At 37.6% G+C, this 17,904-nt stretch overlaps 1 long non-coding RNA gene across 1 annotated transcript; it reads left to right on the top strand.

The window, feature by feature from the left end:
• Positions 1–337: 337 nt before the first annotated feature.
• On the top strand, positions 338–17,481 carry LOC127466871 (uncharacterized). Its single transcript, XR_007902891.1, has 4 exons — positions 338–519; positions 14,232–14,503; positions 14,636–14,836; positions 16,838–17,481. It is a non-coding gene; the product is annotated as an uncharacterized LOC127466871 (long non-coding RNA).
• Positions 17,482–17,904: the final 423 nt, after the last annotated feature.

The following is a 17,904-nucleotide window of genomic DNA, read 5'->3' as shown; positions in this document are numbered from 1 at the left end:
TCCTGGACTTTTATTTGGAGGGGAGAAGAGATCTGATCCATTGTAAATACTGATCTATCATAGTAGAGATACTTGAGATCATGTGTGTAATGTATTATAATATTTATGTGTACAGTCATTGTAATATATTCCCTTTCCCCATTTTAAGTCTCTTGTAGTTGTCTGGAAAAAACCTTCTCACATTGAGTTGAGATGTGGGAGGGGGTTTGAAGATAGGGAATTAAATTTTTGGGGGCTCTCAAACCACGACACTCACATAGCGAGCAAGAAGATGCAATGATACACAAAGCAGACCATGCATGTTTGCCAACAACTCAAAATCTGTATTTCCAAACCAACTGTAGCGGGTTTGTGTAGTAAAATAACACTCCCTCTTTCCAGGAGGAACAGGATATTCTATATCATGTTATGTCAGTCCGACTATAAGAGGGAAGGGAGAATTAGCTTGACCCTTCTTCTTTCTTCTGGGATGGTCCTGTAGGCAACTACGTCTGTCCAAGACACCGTTCTGTGGGGGAGGTAGAATGTTTTTACTGTTAGTTTCCTTTGCCTGTGTGTTTGTAGCGTTACTAGTCTCTTCTTTTTTTTTTTTTTTCTCTCTGTGTAAATATAAACTTTCTTCCTTGGTAAGCCCAGGTTTTTCACATTTTTTCTACTTTTGCCTCCCCTTTTTGGGGGGGGGGGGTGGAATCTGCGCAGGCTCGGTGGACACCTGATGTTCAACCAAAGTAAACAACTACAAATTTTGGTGCATTGGCCGGGAAAACTGCCAAGGGAAGATTGTTTATATAATAACTGCCTCATCTATTTGTTTTGCTAACCTAGGAACATATAACAAAAACAGGGCAATTCACCCAGTTCTAGTGGATATTCCTGTAATTTTACTAAGAGTTTTGATAGGATGTGGGACTTATCCCTTAAAAGTCACAGAGGGGAAAGAAATCAATTTTTTTTCTCTTCTTAATTTTGACATAGAGGGCCTGATAATGAAAGCACCCACAATCCTTACTAATCCTTACTTGAGTTGTCTGACTATATTGCTGCTCATAACCAATGCTCTTAAAACATTATAGGGAGTGGGGAAGGTAGTGTTGTTTTTGTTGCCTTGTGCCAGGACAAAATCAACTTCCAGAGAGAATTTACTGGGATGTTCTCTAAAGGGGACAGTTCCTGGGTGGCAAGGGATGTGGATGAATTTAGGCAGGTTCTTAGGGCATCTAACACCCCCTGTTGCCTCGGACTTCACACCAGAAGCAGGAGATTGCACACACCGTGGCACTTGGACCAGTCAGGACAGAACCAAATGTGAAAAAACTACTTTATTCCGTAGCCGGGGATAATGGTCCCTCCTGGAGCCTTTGGCAAAAAGTACCTGGTGAGACCCAAGGCCAACCACTTGGTTTCTGGAGCTGAACCTACAGAGGATCTGAAGCCCAATACACCCCCACGGAGAAGGAAATCTTAGTGACTTATGAAGGAATACAAGCAGCCTCAGAGCTGATTGGCACAGAAACACAGCTTTTCCTGGCACCCTGACTACCGGTGCTGAGCTGGATGTTCAAAGAAAAGGTGACCCCTTTACATGTCCAGAAAGCATGCCACTGATGCTACATGGATTGCTTTGATTACACAGTGTGCCCAAATTGGAAACTCAAATCACCCTGGAATCCTAGAAATCATAACGAATTGGCCTGAAGGTGGAAACTTCAGTCTGGCTGATGAGGAGGAAAAAGAACAAGTGAATCGGGCTGAAGAAGCTCCACCATACAAGCAGTTACCTGAAGAAGAAACACATTATGCCCTTTTCACTGATGGTTCTTGTTGTATTGTAGGGAAGAACCGGAACTGGAAAGCAGCTGTCTGGAGTCACACCCGACAAGTGGCAGAACCTACTGATGGGGAAGGTGAATCGAACCAATTTGCAGAACTCAAAGCCATTCAATTGGCCCTGGACATTGCTGAATGAGAGAAATGGCCAAGGCTTTATCATGGATGATAGCAAATGCTCTGTCGGGGTGGCTGGATCAGTGGAAGAAGATTAATTGGAAGTGTGAAGGAAAACCTATCTGGGCTGCTGATTTATGACAAGACATTGCCACTTGGGTTGAGAAGCTGACTGTGAGAGACTGCCATGTAGATGCCCATGTACCCAAAAATTGAGCTAATGAAGAACATCAAACCAACAAACAAGCAGACCGAGCTGCACAAGTCAAAGTGTCGCACGTAGATCTAGATTGGTAGCATAAGGGACAACTGTTCTTAGCTCGATGGGCATATGATGCTTCAGGCCATCAGGGTAGAGATACCACTTACAGATGGGCACAAGATCAAGAGGTGGATCTAACTTTGGACACTATTTCCCAAGTTTTCCATGATTGTGAGACATGCACTGCCACTAAACAAAGACAGTGAAACCCCTGTGGTATGGTGGACATTGGGAGAATGTGGTAGTTTAGTCTAGGCCTTCCTTGGTGACCAGTTTGTAACCAAGGAAGTGCCCAGATTTTTACGTAAGCTGGGGTATAAGAAGAAAGGAGGAAAGGTCTTCGGCCCTCTTTCCTTCCGGCAGCTTTGGAGGTGTGGGTTTTCCCTGTTGTTGAGTCTGTCGTGTTGGGGAGTGAGGCCTGGTAAGGCCTTGCCGACCCTGGGAGACAGAGGTTGCCGGTGGTCGTTCCAGCGCAACTTTCTGTTGTCCCAAAGAGAGTAGTAAGATATTCTTTTGCTAACTCTTTTAGTTGCTAGATCTTGGGCTATTGATTGTGGATATTTTATTTTGGTTTTGTTCCTTTTTTTTCCTTCCCCCTTCCCTTTCCCTTTTCCTTGTGAAATTGTATATATATTTCAATTGTATATAACTGTAATATAAGTGTAAATATATATATATATATATTGCTTTAGCTGCCTCTCTCTCTCGTTTCGGTTCTCTTGGTTTTTTTTCCCTCTTCTCCCTTGGGTTTGGGGGGGAGTTCTTGTGGTGAGGTTTGAAGACTTGGCAGGGAACCAGCTTCAAACCACATCAGATAAGTATAGATATGGGGAGGCCTGGCGGGTTGACCATATCACACTGCCGCAGATCCACCAAGGTAAACGCTATGTTCTCACCACGGTGGAAGCAACCACTGGATGGTCAGAGACTTATCCGGTGCCTCATGCAACTGCCCAAAATACCATTCTGGGTCTTGAAAAGCAAGTACTGTGGAGACTTGGCACCCCAGAGCTCATTGAGTCAGACAATGGGACTCATTGCAAAAACAGTTTAGTTTCTACTTGAACCAGGGAACATGGCATTGAATGGGTGTATCATATCCCATATCATGCACCAGCCACTGGAAAAGTTGAGTGATGCAATGGATTGCTGAAAACTACTTTGAAGGCATAGGGTAGGGGGACTTTCAAAAATTGGGATCAGCATCTAGGAAAGGCTACTTGGCTAGTCAACGCTAGAAGCTCCGTCAATCGAGCCAGCCCTGCCTAAACAGAGTCCCTCCCCACTGTGGATGGAGACAAAGTCCAGTAATTCACTTGAGAGGTATGTTAGGTAAAGCAGTTTAGGTTAACCCTCCCTTGAGCAAAGGCAAACCCATCCGTGGGATTGTCTTTACTCAAGGACCTGGATACACTTGGTGGATAATGACAGAAGATGGGGAAACCCAATGCGTGCCTCAAGGAGATTTAACCTTGGGAAAAAAATAATTTGTATTCTGAGTTGTATGTTGCAGGAAAAGTCATCAGATGAGGAACACCCAAACTAAGCTGATACTGGTGTTCAACGATGAGACCACCATAGAAGACAAGACCTGTACAAGTGCAGGATATAGGCGAATAATGGGATATGGGTGCGACGTAAAATGGTATGGAATAAGGGGTGGAGATTGTAGTGGGTTTGTGTAGTAAAATAACACTTCCTCTTTCCGGGAGGAACAGGATATTCTATATCATGTTACATCAGTCTGACTATAAGAGGGAAGGGAGAATTAGCTTGGCTCCTCTTCTTTCTTCCGGGATGGTCCTGTAGGCAGCTACGCCTGTCCGAGATGCCGTTCCATGGGGGAGGTAGAATTTTTTTACTGTTAGTTTCCTTTACCTGTGTGTTTGTAACACTACTAGTCTCTTCTTTTTTTTTTTTTTTCTCTCTGTGTAAATATAAACTTTCTTCCTTGGTAAGCCCAGGTTTTTCACGTTTTTTTTCCTTTCGTCTTCCCTTTTTTTGGAGGGGGGGAATCTACGCAGGCTTGGTGGATACCTAGAGTTCAGCCAAAGTAAACAACTACAGCAACCATCCCATGACTGATTACACATCCACCAGAATTTCAAAATTGTTGAAGAAAAAAAAAAGAAAAGAGTGATCTGGGAATATCTCAGTGAGAGTGCTTGTAGTAGATATGTATTTTTAATGTTATATCAGTTATTGATTATATGATGATAGGGAGGAAACAAATGCATTGCTATTTTACTGCAGACAAAAAGTCAAAGAATGTACATTTTGCTAATTACAGGAGTATTTAACTGTTCTCGTGGCTGTGACAGATTTGCACACCTCTGCCTACAGCATGATCACAAAATGTTCATAAGAAGCAGCTTTGTACAATGACTCAGCTGCAGATCTCAGTCTTGATACTGCAAGTGAGGGGATATTTCACTGATCATTCCTCCTCAAAGAATCCCCCAAAAGTCTAGCTCAGATATGGTGCCAAAGGAATGACATCCCAGACTAAGGCCATGTCACACTTCGGAGAGTGTGTATTGTACTGTGGCACGGAGGACATTCCTGGAGAGGTTCAAAATTATGCCAGATAACTTAGGCTGTAGAGTGGTACAAATCAGAAGAGTTTAATGTTACCTCTTCTTGCTGTCTTCTGATTTGTCTGCAAATTCTGTGCTGTGCATACCACAAAACCGCAACCCCAGTACCAAGATTTATCAAAACTGTTTATTTGCAAGCTGGAGTCAGGATCCTGATCTAAATTATTCAAATACAATAATGATACTTGAGGTTATTTAAAATGTTACGTGCTGATTTGTTACTTTTAGGATTAGTACAAAAACATCCCACAACAGCATGCAAATGAAGTTAGAGTATCTTGCAGGGAGATATCATGTCCAGAGGACCTCACCTTTGAACAAAATGAAGGGAAATTTTGCTGTTCAGAGCCCCTCCTCTCCCATTCCCCCACAATAGAAGGAGTGATACCAGAAAGGACAGGAGAGACTGAGCTTAGCAAATAGACAGATGGGTATCAGGCTGACATAAGGCCTGGAATATGCAAGTATTGTTCAGGCAGTCCCAGGGGATTTACAATGGCACATTTTTTGACATTGAGGAAGTTACAGTGAGCTCAATGACTTATTTTTAATCTTCATTGCATACATCTCTGCTATGCTGTATTCATATTGTAATTTGAACCAGATCGCACCCTTTGGTAAAACAAAGGAGAAAAAAAAAACAAAACCAAAAAACATGGAATGGGGATGAGAGATTTTGTTCACACTGAATATGTAGCCTTGCTATGTGGTAAAATGTTATGAGCAGATGTTGGTATGAGGAGAAGCAAATCAGGAAGATCAAAATGATTACAGCATGGTTGAGAGGTTGAATTTAAGTCTCTTTAATAAAATAAAAGATCATTGGCTGTCAAATAAAAATGGGAGTTTATAAAAAACATATGAATACACGAACAAGAAAAATATAGAAAAGTTGAGCTTGAATCAGGATAGATAAATCTTTTAGAATTTATTATCTGGTCCAACAATAAACAAATACTTTACAGTTTGTTGTAAATTTTAAGACTGATAGAAAACTGTTCGTTGATATTCAGACTGGAAAAATACAACAAACTTGCAGCCCAAGGGATGTGCAACATCCATAGGTTTCAAACCTGAGAGAATAGTTGGAAATATTAATATAACTCTTCAGGTTCTGCTTCCAAATCCAAAATCTTTTCAATAACAAAATATTTATGAGACACTTTGAATATTTTTTCATTAATATATTTCTGCATTTAATTCCAAGTGTATTTATATTCTGATTGAATTAACAAAGATGTAAATCCAAAGCAACTCTACTGAAGTCGTAGGAAATAAATTAAGGTAATATTGGTTATTAAGCAGGTTGAGACTCAAGCTATTAATACTGTTTAAAATTCTGTGCCTTCCACATACTTCAAGATAGCATGAGGCCTGTTATGTTTCCTCCTCCTTCCTACTCTATTTTTTCTCACTGTACAGAGAGCAGCAAAATCTGTGTGTTCTTTTCAGGTGACATTTCATATTAAGGGCCAGGTCATGCCATCAATTTTTAAACACAACTACCCACTGAGATCAATACAAAGTGCTACTTAAAACTGACAGTAGGGTGTGACCCTATAATGCCAAGAAATACCTCTTTACTTGACTAAAAACCTGGTTCTAGTCACAACAGCCACCTACGAACATTAAATACTGCATTTGTAGCATTCCAGTGTTGATGTGCTATATCCTACTGTGTTTTCAAATGTGATCATTGCTTATACTTTTCAGCTATCTAAACTTCATTCTAGTTCATAATAATAAGAATAAAAACACCCAACTGCAGCAACACCATAGTTTTAGCATTGAGTAAAGAACTGCTGAGGGTGTAGGTCCAGACCAACATATACATTATGCATACATGCATCCTTGTGCTCTACAAGGCTTTATTGGTCTCTGCAGGATCTCAGGATAATAGTCATAGAACCACAGAATGGTTTGGGTTAGAAGGGACGTCAAAAATCATCTAGTTGTAACCCCCTGCTGTGGTCAAGGATGCCACTCACTATATCAGGGCCCCATCCAACCTGGCCTTGAACACTTCCAGGAATAGGGAATCTGTAACTTTTCTAGGCAACCTATGTAGGTGCTTCAACACCCTCTGAGAAAATAATTTCTTCCTTTTACCCAATCTAAACCTGCCGAGGATGTGGTTGACCTTCTGGGCTGTGAGTGCACAGACTTCTGTCCTGTCCTTTAATCAAAGATATCCTAAAAGATTGATGTACATCTTTAGCCACACAGTAAATACTGTAATGAGGGCAAAGAGGGGTATTCAGAAGTCAGAGCGTGAAGCAAATGGATAAGGTCTTTGCAAAACTGAAGTCACCAACTTGTTTTCAGATTTTTACTCTCTTCTTTGCAGCTGTCATGCATCCTGCAAAAAATAATGATAGTTTTTTAATGGGAATAATATTCCAGCATAAATTTCCACATTTTCATGTTCCAGCATAAGTGATTTCAGGTGAGATGAGTATTAGAGAGGTATTACACAAAAAAACAGGTAAAATATTACAGCTACAACTGTAGCTAGATCATTACAGATAAACTATGCCAGCAACTATTCATCCTCTGCATTTTAAAAACTCATTTTGATTTTACCAAGCCAGTCAAAAGAATTAATGACCTAATATTCATTCCACTCCTCTGCCTTGTCCTCATGTATTTATTTCCACACATAGACCTTACTCTATACAGGTAAAAAAAGTTTTGATTCATTTCGTAGTACAGGCATGTCATTGCCTTTCCATGAAAGAACAGATGAAAAATGTTTGCTTAGGTATTGCTTTAGTATGGAGGGAATGAGCAAGGGAATGTACTCCAGGCATGCATTGAAAGCTTCTAACTCCCATAGTTTAGAAGTACCCTTACAACTGTGACATTTTCAAAAAGGATTTAAAACCAGCTTTTCCAAGGGGCTTAAAGATTGCATTAAGTACAGGATGTGATTTTTAAAAGGGCAGAAACAGATGACATGTAACTTCCAAGTTGCTTTCAAAGGAAGGCTGAGTTATTAAATGCTAAAGTCACCTCTAAAATGTGATTTAGGCTGTTAAATCAGGTAATGGTTTTTGAAAAATTTACCTTCCCTTAATAGAAGGATAGGGTTCTGTGTGAAAGAGGATATTTTTTTTGACACCATTTCATAAATTCCAACTCTTTTTGACATAAGAAGACTTGATCAGGCAACTAAAATTTTCAGGGAATTAATAATGGTTTTTGAATCCTCATCTTGCAAAATTCAGCCTTGGGAACTTCTTCCACCAAAGAATAAGTGAAATTCCCTAGAGTTTAGGAACTCCCTACCTTTAGTGAGTGTGAATCTTATCCTGTGATTACACTGCAGAAAGTACCATGTTCTCACTGTAAAAAGCATTATGGACAGTTATAGGAAAATATGATATCTGTTCCAATTACCTTAAGCATCTTTCATTAAGCCGAGTTCAAACTGCATCATGATGGTGACCCTTCATAGTAAAAATACTTACAATACAAAAATGGGTTGGGTGGTTGTGGTTTTGGTTTTGGTGGGTTTTTTGGTATATAAAAGACTACAAAAATTCATGTCTTAGATGATGGTATTTCTAAAGCCAACTGCTTCAGGAAAAAAAAGCATTATTGTCACAGTCAGAGCTCAGATCTGCCCTGATTTCTCAGGATGCAAAATACGTGTTTTTACAAAGTATCACAAGTGTTGCTGTCTTTAATGTGACATAAATTGAGGCATACACATAGGAATAATTGTAGAATTCATTCAGTTTCTGCTGCATATTTTTGATGTTCCATTTATAACCCTGAAAATGACAAACATACCGACAGAAGGATACAAATAACACCATAATAGAAGCTTGTGGAATACATTATGCCAGTCAGCTTTCCATACAACACTATATCAGCTTTGCTTTCTACTTGGTAGCAGAACTCCAGTTTGTAAAATATAAGAGATATTATATCTTCTCTATTGCCTGTGACACTACAAAATACTTCCATCAGTTACTGTTAACGTACTGAAAGTTACCTAAATTACATATCAAGGTCAGAGCTCCACAGTACCACCTAGCTCATAATGCAATTGCATAGTTTGGCTTTTTAAAGCTACACATATTGCAGGACCCAGACACCCGTAATTTACTGTGACATGGAATTAGATGAGGTGCAATCTGACACCGTGCAATTACCAACTTGTGATACAGCACTCTGGTTTCAGAGGCCACACAATATGCAACAGGGGAACTGTCTGCAGAATTAGGTCTAAAGCAGATCATATACATAGTAAGGGCCCTTCAAAGGAAGACCAAAGCATTCTTTCATTGTATTGTTATTTGTGATATTGGACATCATTCACCTATTTGTAAGCGTTTTCGTCTAGATTGTTGTTGCCAAAAATGTGTTTTCATTAGGAGTGAATAACTTTGATTACCCTCTCTTGTTCTTGCTTACAACAGGGATGTCATAGCACAGAAAAAACCCAAGCATTCCTATGCTGAGAAGTGCAGGTATTTTGAAGGCTGAAATTTCTTCCTTTTTTAAAAAGCACAGTCTCGAATTTCTGCTTCATTAAAGTGCTAAGAAATTAATCCACTTAGGACACTGATTGTTCTTCATTCTCTCTGAATTTTGTGAAGAAGAATCTCACAAAGATAAAAGATAAAAGATAAAAGATAAAAAGACCTCTTTTTAATCATTGTTTTTTCCTATGATGTGAATTAAATAATTATATCAGCTTCTGGCCCATATAATAATGTCACCTGCTATATTTATTCTCTGTGGCTGCAATGAGTTTGGAGAACACCTGAAATGTGCACAACAGTTGGAGAACCTCTGTATCTAAGTTATATCTGTACATTTACACTTGCTGCTGTTCTACATAAAATTCTTCAAGTGGTAGCACAGACAAAAGAAAAGTGTTTTCAGAAAGATTCACTTAGTGTAAAGCAGACTTGATGGGAGGAAGTCTTCCCAAATGCCTTTAGCTATCAACTCTATCACATAATCCACTTTTAGAACTAATGAGAAACTAACCTTAGAAAGATAAAGAACATTTTTCATCTGAGTGCACCATAGTCTGCAGTTAAGGGATTGTGCAGTGGTGGCTATCAAGAATGGCACTGCCAGTAATGGGTGAAAGAATCGCAAGTCAGTCAAAATACTTGTAACGTGTAAAAAGGTAGCATTAATATGTTCTTTTGAGGAGTCAGACGTTTCACAGGTTTCAGAAGAGCACTTGCACACGCGTGCACGCGCGCACGCAAAAATCCTTTTAAACTACTGAGTCTGCTCATTTGAGTAATCGCTCAAAGGTGAGTAAAGGATCGTGTCATTGCCCTTTGGGACAAGTTTTCATGAAAAACCTACTGAGTATTTCAATAACATTAACATGTACAGTGTATAAAAAGCCTTCAATATGAGCTTACTTCAATTACCTGGAAGTTTTTATACTTGCACATGCTGCATAGCTAGACATTTCCCTCTCCTTCTTGCTTCTTCTTATCTTCTACTCCTTTTTCCTGCCATATGCCACTAATGTAACCAGAGGCCATTAGGGCAACTCACTCCCAGGCTCAGATATTGGAAAGTACAGTAAATGATCAAAGCTCAGGGTCAGTGTGAGCACCTGGTTGGCTTTGATCACCATCATTAGTTATGACAAGCAGGAATCCCTCTTGTCCTCTCAGAAAAGTGTTCATGCTGGTGGTGTATTTATTTTGATCTCATACTGAGAATAAAAGTAGCCTTGTGATTAAAACCTGCAGCATTCTGCTGGAAAGCAAAGTTACCTCAAAGTGATGGGGATGGATTGCATGTACCTTAAAAATGAAAAATATAGTATGATGCTTTTAGTCCACAATGTCCTTGTCAAAAAGACTGTTCAGAACAAATATGTCTAGCTGTCTGCAAGGAGGATAAAATGCAAGAGTTTTAAAAAGAAAGAAAATAGACAACTCAGTCTCTTTTTCAATCCTGTTGTCCTGTTAGCTCATAGTTCTTTTTGTGGTTAGAAACATCTTCTCATGTTCCTCTAAATTTATTTTTCATAAATGTAAAATAAAATTATACTCCATTACAGACTGATTTTTAAATTGGTAATTTCTCCTGAGTTTCATCTGTGATACATTGGCTCATTCCCTGCAGAGTGAGTATGTAATTTTCTTCAAAATGCATTTTGAAAGTCTGGTTATCCTGTGTTTATTCCATGTGAGTGTCTTCATTAGTTTAGATTGCAATCTTTTTGTTTGAATGTAGTCTTGTATCAATTATTTTCATAGGTTAATTGTTATGACAGGAGGAAAGTAGAAATCACTGAGCAACTTTATTTCTGGCTTTTAATTTTAATTTACTCTTTCTTGTTCTGTCTAAAAGGATGGGAAAGAAGTGCCTTGTAGTTTTTGACATCCACTTGCTCATTTGAATTTTCTTTCTTTGATTGTAATTTATTTTCCTCTCTCTAATGCTTTATGTTCCAAATTCAATTGTATGCAATTGCATGAAAATAACAAACAGTATGGAAATAAGGAATAGTAGATAATAAGAGGAAAACTCACAATAAGCCTAGGTGGTAAATTAGCCATGAACAATAAAAAAAATTGACTGTTCTGGTCTAGTGATTTTCTATCAGTTGTCTGATATTCTGTGGAATACTTACATGATTTTAGGAACCCACTAAATAGGTGTTCTGAATTAGCTTTTACAAGAATCTTCTTCTCTATTCCTCTCTCTCTCCTCCCTTCTCTCTCTGCATTTGGACACACACATGCACATAAACACACATACACATATATGTATATGTCATTGCAGGAGAAAACTAGTCTCCAGACTTAATAATTTCCAAAGAAGCTACTCTTGGTACACAGGCATATTGTCTTTGCATTCCAGCATCTAATTTTTAATATTTCAGGTGGAGGGTGTTCACCAACATGTTAGTTTCATGAAGAGTTTATCACACCTATGAACAATGTTTCACTGCTCTTCCCACTGATAACAAATACCTGTACAACTCTTGGCCAGCTCTGAAGGTCAGTTTGAAATTTAGACTCCTAAGCATTCTCTGGTCATCTCCACATTATACTACACAAAATCATCTTTGTGTGGATTAGCAATGGCAGGCCAGTCCAAAAAGTCTGCTCAACCTGCTTTCACATAGACCATTTGTACTTTGGCATTCAGTTCTGCTAAAATTGTGTTGAAAACTGATGTTTACTCTTCATACCCTATTTCTGTACAGTACTTGAAAAGAAATTGTTTGAGTTTCTTCCGATGATAATCAGGTATTCTTTTCTCTTTATTCTTCCCATGGTAAGTGTGGGAAGATGGCAGGGGGTAAAAATTAGAGGAAACTGAAAAGTTATATTCACATCCTAATGGAAATTATAACAGTACAGACATTATAGGTGATGGCAGTCATTGGCAGTGGATAACATACTTGAATAAAGTGGGAAGACCCATTGAGGGGTCTCCCTTACACTGTTGGCTTAGCAGGACTCTTCAGTGAAGGGTCCCCATAATGAGATGCTGACAGATTGGTTGGGCACAAGAGTCTCAGTTGTCCTGGGGCACTGACAGACAAATCAGACACTAAGGGTCAACAAAATCTCCCCTTTCCATGTGACAGTAAGTTACAATCTACTCTCTTCTTCCTAGCTCATAGCCCCTTTTCTTTTCTACATGGGAATTCCTTATATGTAAACTTCATGAAGTAACACGTATTTTCTCAAAGTGAATAGTATTGTTATAAATACATCAAATTTTTATATGTTTTTGATTTGTAAAAGATAATTTGAATGAAATTATCTATTTCTGATTTAGTTATTCCTCTATATTGCAGTATGAATCATGACAGAAAGTACCAGGAAGTAAATAGATTTGAATTTAGGAACATTTATAATAACTTAAAGAGATTAGTGGCCTTTATAGATTATCTTAAGAAGTAAGAAGGCTAGAGATACTTACTTCTGAATAAATTCCAGCTTTCTCTAACATAATAAATATCACTTTAATCTAGAATATACAACACATTTTACTTCCTCAGAAATTCACTTTCCTCTCATGTTTCTTGGATGTTCTTTGATAGTTCTTACTTGTATTGTGGTACCACCAAATGCAGCATAGGTACTGCACAAACACATGTTCATCCTAGGTGAACAAAGACTAAATGGGAAAGATGCATTAAATACCAATATTGAAACAAATGTGATTTGGTTACAGCTGCCCCACAACGTGGAGGCGGAGTTGAAACCAGAATCCATCTCAACAGCCCACTACATCACTGCATTTAGTGCTAAATCCCATCATTTACCTAAGTGAGCTGCATTCCCAGTATTGCCAAAGTTGGTCATGTATTTGGGAACACTGTAGGTGGTCTGAATTTGTTCAAAGAATTTTCCCAATGCTTGTCTATATTTTTAATAGGTATGCAGAGCATAAACTAGTGCTCTTTGTTCTTGTAAACGACTATGCATTTTCTAAACTGCTCTGAAAAAGAACTTGAGAAAAAATGTCATTTTTTTCACAAACTGATCTGCTACCACTTTAAGCTACACTGCTTTTTTTTTCATTCTGTGTTGTTTGAGATCTCATTTAGTTGCAACAACATGAGCCTAATGCCGCAGACATATGGATGTTTAGGGCAGCATGTTATTGACAAATTCTTTAGACTGATGATTTATTTTGTACATCAGTGGACAACACTTGTTCTGTCTATGAAGCCTGTTTTCTCAACTCTGCTCATCTGGGAGAGACATGCTGTGCACAAATGGATACATAGTTTGTTTTATCCTATTGAGCCTTCTATGGAGCCATGTATTTCATTCTGATTTATGTCTGGTTTAACTCCTTCAGTCTGTTCTTTGACCTGCAGGTATGCCATTCCAAACTGAATTGCACTTCAGTACATAAGTGGTGCTCAAGGAGAAGGGGAATGTTAGGGAGAAGAACTATTCCTTAAACAGTATGCTTGTTGTGAGATTTGAAACATCACTTGAAAACGATGCATTGAGCCCTGTCAATAGCATTTTTAATGCAGATGAACACTAGTGACTTCAAAAGGGCTCAAAATGAAAATGTACATCAAGTGCCTCTCCTGAATTTGCCCTGCTGCTGCTACTAAAGTCAGATCGACTGAATTCAGTAGGATCAAACCACACACTCTCAGAAAAGTAAAGGTTTACAAAGTTTGCAAAAGCTGTATACTGCTGGCATGCTGAATAGTGTTTTCCATAATCACTGGTATTTATAATCACCCCAAACATTTTGGTTTCAACAGAGGGTATTTGTCTTGAATTCCAGGAAAACAAAACACACTGTCATTTTCTGGAAAGAATCAGCTAATATCATGATAGTGGCTGAAGCAGATGTACTGTATAGTTGCTCTAGCTAAAAGTTAAATGCTACACTCACTTTTTATAATGTATTTAATTTTGGAACTAGGAAAATGTTCCTTTCTTCCGTAGCTATTGGAAGTAGTAAAAAAGAGTAAGGTTCTTGAGTGACATGAGATCAGATGTGGAAAGTCCTCAGGGATACTTCTTGGGAAGTCTGAAATCATATGATGGCACAAGAGATATCTCACTGCATGGGATGAAGTGAAGTTACCCTTACTGCAAGCATAATTTGATATATTGAATGTGCTATCTTGACAGCTGCCATTATCAATAATTAAATAATATGATTACCAACTTCTCAAGTTGCATTGCACAACACTGCTTACTGTACAACCTTTTAGGTAAGTTCATGACATAACCTTAGATGAATTTCTTATAAATGGTCTTGCACAATCTGACCTCCTCATGATTCTTCATGTGTGAAGCAGTGATTTTTGTTTGGTTTTTTGTTTTGACTTTGTGCACATTTGTAGGTCTGAAGATAAAAGCTTTGGCTTCAGCTAGAACCCACTTACCTTGGAACTGGGACATGAGATAAATTCGCTAGCGCATTGCAAAACTTCAAGATTCCTCCTGGGATACATCCTGGGACGACTCCTGCAACCAACACAGTGAAAAGAAGAGAATGTTGATGAAAAAGTAAAGTAAATTAAAGTCGTTCCAGAAATATTTGTGTAAGTACAGGAAACAGTGAGATCACAGCATACCTTATTGATGCAAATCAGAAGCATGATTTATTCTGATTACAATCTTGGTAATTCCAAGAACAGGGGATTATTTTTAAAAGTAATTTTTACAAGCGTCTTTAAATGCAAAGTGTTACTTTCAGATTTTTGTGGATTTTTTTATTGTTAATGTGTTTTCTGCTCTATGATATTATTAATTTATGAAATGAAAACAAGTGACTCATCAAAATACAAGAGTTTTAGCTCCAAAAATTTCCATATTTTAAAACCTTTCAGCTATTTCTGTTCTTGTTTCTGCAATAGTGGATCTCGTGAAAAATACCATTTTTACTGCTGATTCAAAGATCTCACCTTGCAACTGAAATCATTGTCTAGCCAGTTGAACAAAAAAGACTTAATTTAGTTAAAAATTCAATCATAAATGTGAAATCTGTGATTTACCTCAGGCACTCTTTTATGGTGGGATTTATGCTACGTAATTCTGGAAAGTAGGATATCCACAGCTCTCATCAGTTCTACATATCTAAACTAGCCTTTACAGTGGGACTGTAAATTCACTGTCTTCTAAAACGGGCAAAATTAATTAAACTTTAGTGGATTCTTTCCCCCTACATTGACAGTATGCAGAACCTGTAGCTTGGTGCAGTTGATTGACTTTTAGATTGCTCAAAATAAATGAAAAGTTCCCAGCACCAAAAAGGCATCTCTGAGACTTTGCAAGGGAATAGGATAAAGATCTAGTTACAGGACCAAGACCTAGAGATTATCATGACAATATCTTTCTGCTATTTTTGTGACAACTATTGTACAAAATTATGAAGTGACAGAAATAGAGGTCATTCTGTCAGAATCTTAAAATGTGCAAGCTGAAGGCCCTATTTGTTGTTCTTTTCAGCTGTCGTTTTAGGACCAACTCACTTTACAGTGCATTTCTCTTTTTATGAGAAGGTGTCAGCTGCGAAAGGTGGCCTTAGATAGATACCAGTGCTTGTACTTCGGAGAACATTGGAGACATGCATACATGAACACATGTCTATAGTTATATATGTGTGTTTATATACAAAATGAATATACAGATGGAAGATATGAGATGAAAAATAGTATAAAAAATTAAGTTTTCACCAATATTTCTACAAATAATTTTTTATAGTAAGTTTATAAAATTCTGATGCAGTCAGTGATTTGAATGAAGACCTTGATTTCCACAGAGGCAGAGGGCAAGAAACACATCACGACTGAATAGTGAATAAGTTATGAATATTGTACCCCCACAGTTAAATTTATGGTGAATATCTTGCTCAAATCTATTATGTCTTCCACATGTAAAAATTATGAAATATTTTACAAAAAATCATTTTCCTATTTTTAAATTGGTTATATCTGCACAACTCCAAGATAAAGAAGGTTTTATCATATATTAGAAAGCTGAATTCAAACCAAAATACACTTTTAAAACTATAATGATAAAAACTATAATTTTTGTCTTTTTCTTTTGATAATTGACTTACTGATTTTCACTGATTTTCACAAAATTTCACAATAAATTAATTTAATCCTAGTAAATTCAAATACTTTCAAACAGTTTTATAAAAAAAATAAATCATGTTTTCCTTTGGTTTAACATTCTGGCTATATTTGATATTTCATCCTTCTAGATTTCACCTGAAAATTTGGAATGACTGAAAAATTGACCCTGTGAAAGCTGATCAGTGCTTTCTGGTTGATTCTTATTAATAAGATGTTCTGCTTCCTAAGAAAATATTTATAAAGACACAGTGATTTGCATGCATTGATATATCATATTTTTTAAGAGGCATGGTTAATGTGTATAATTTTTGTATTTAAAGGCATAACATTTTGAAAAGGACTAATTATATCCTGCGTTATCACTTGATGACAGAGTATCAACAATTTTAAGTGACAAGCAGTTTGTAGAAGAAGCTTTGCCACTTTTAAATGTCAGTTAAAAATAAAATCAATCTCTTTCAGATTATGGATTTCAGGAAGGCATGAAGGATTGGTGCTAAAAACCACTGAAAGAATAACTATTCATTTGAAGCTATGCAAAAAATGAATTTGAAAATGTTCAGGTACAGTGAGTTATACTAAAACCTCAGTAAATGTTGCTTCAAAATGTCACTGCAGCATGTCGCTTTTGAGGCAGTGGACAGTAGCAGATCCTGACGACCCATGGAGTATTAGATATTGAATTTTTAATGATGCTCACTGTATTATTCTGTTCTTATTATTCACTCAGCATCTATAATATCAGTAGAGAACTTGATATATCAACACATTCTTGTTTTTCTACTCAACACTTTCTACCTTAGAAATTTTCTGTCACAGAGTAATTTACCTAACATTATATGAACTATTTTTACTTAGGCAAACCCATTCAACAAGAAATACATGTTTTGTAAATCTTAATGTGGGTCTATTTATCTCAGACTGAATATTACTTTCAAAATAGTGTGGCTTTATTCGTAATAAAAACACAAGAACTCCATGCTTGTGCTTTGGCTTTATGACTTGGATATCTTGCAGCAGATGGCTGCAGATGCTAGTATTTGGACAGCTGAATTATGAAGTGATGATATTTTTTGCCACTTAATCTGTCTCTCTGTCACCCTCTTTCTCTCTTTTCCTATTTCTCTCTCTCTCTACCTCACATTTACTGTTAAATAAAAATTCTTACTATCGACTTTGCCATGTGGTCTCATTTGCACCTTAATTTGGGCAGAGGCATCTCTCTAATAATTTTAAAGAACCTGATCATAACATGTTCCTATTCCACAATCATTATATTTTCTTCGAAGAAGTTTTCAGGAGTTCTGACCGCATTTTTGATGCAGCCCAGGATACTGTTGGCTTTCTGACCTGTAAGTGCACATTGTCGGCTCATGTCCAGCCTCACAAGTGGAAAATATGAGGAAAAATGCACCCTCATAGCAAAGAAGGACAAAAACATTCCTGATTACATTAGGAAAACCATTGCTAGCAGGTCAACAAGGTGATCTTTCCCTGCTACTTATCTCTTGTGAGACGCATCTGAAGTG

Source organism: Manacus candei, unplaced genomic scaffold (genome assembly GCF_025592945.1).
Source record: "Manacus candei isolate 608988 ecotype Guabito, Panama unplaced genomic scaffold, ASM2559294v1 h1tg000011l, whole genome shotgun sequence".
NCBI classification, from domain to species: Eukaryota; Metazoa; Chordata; class Aves; order Passeriformes; family Pipridae; genus Manacus; species Manacus candei.
Note: the sequence above shows the minus strand (reverse complement) of the source record. Positions and strands in the feature narration are given on the sequence as shown.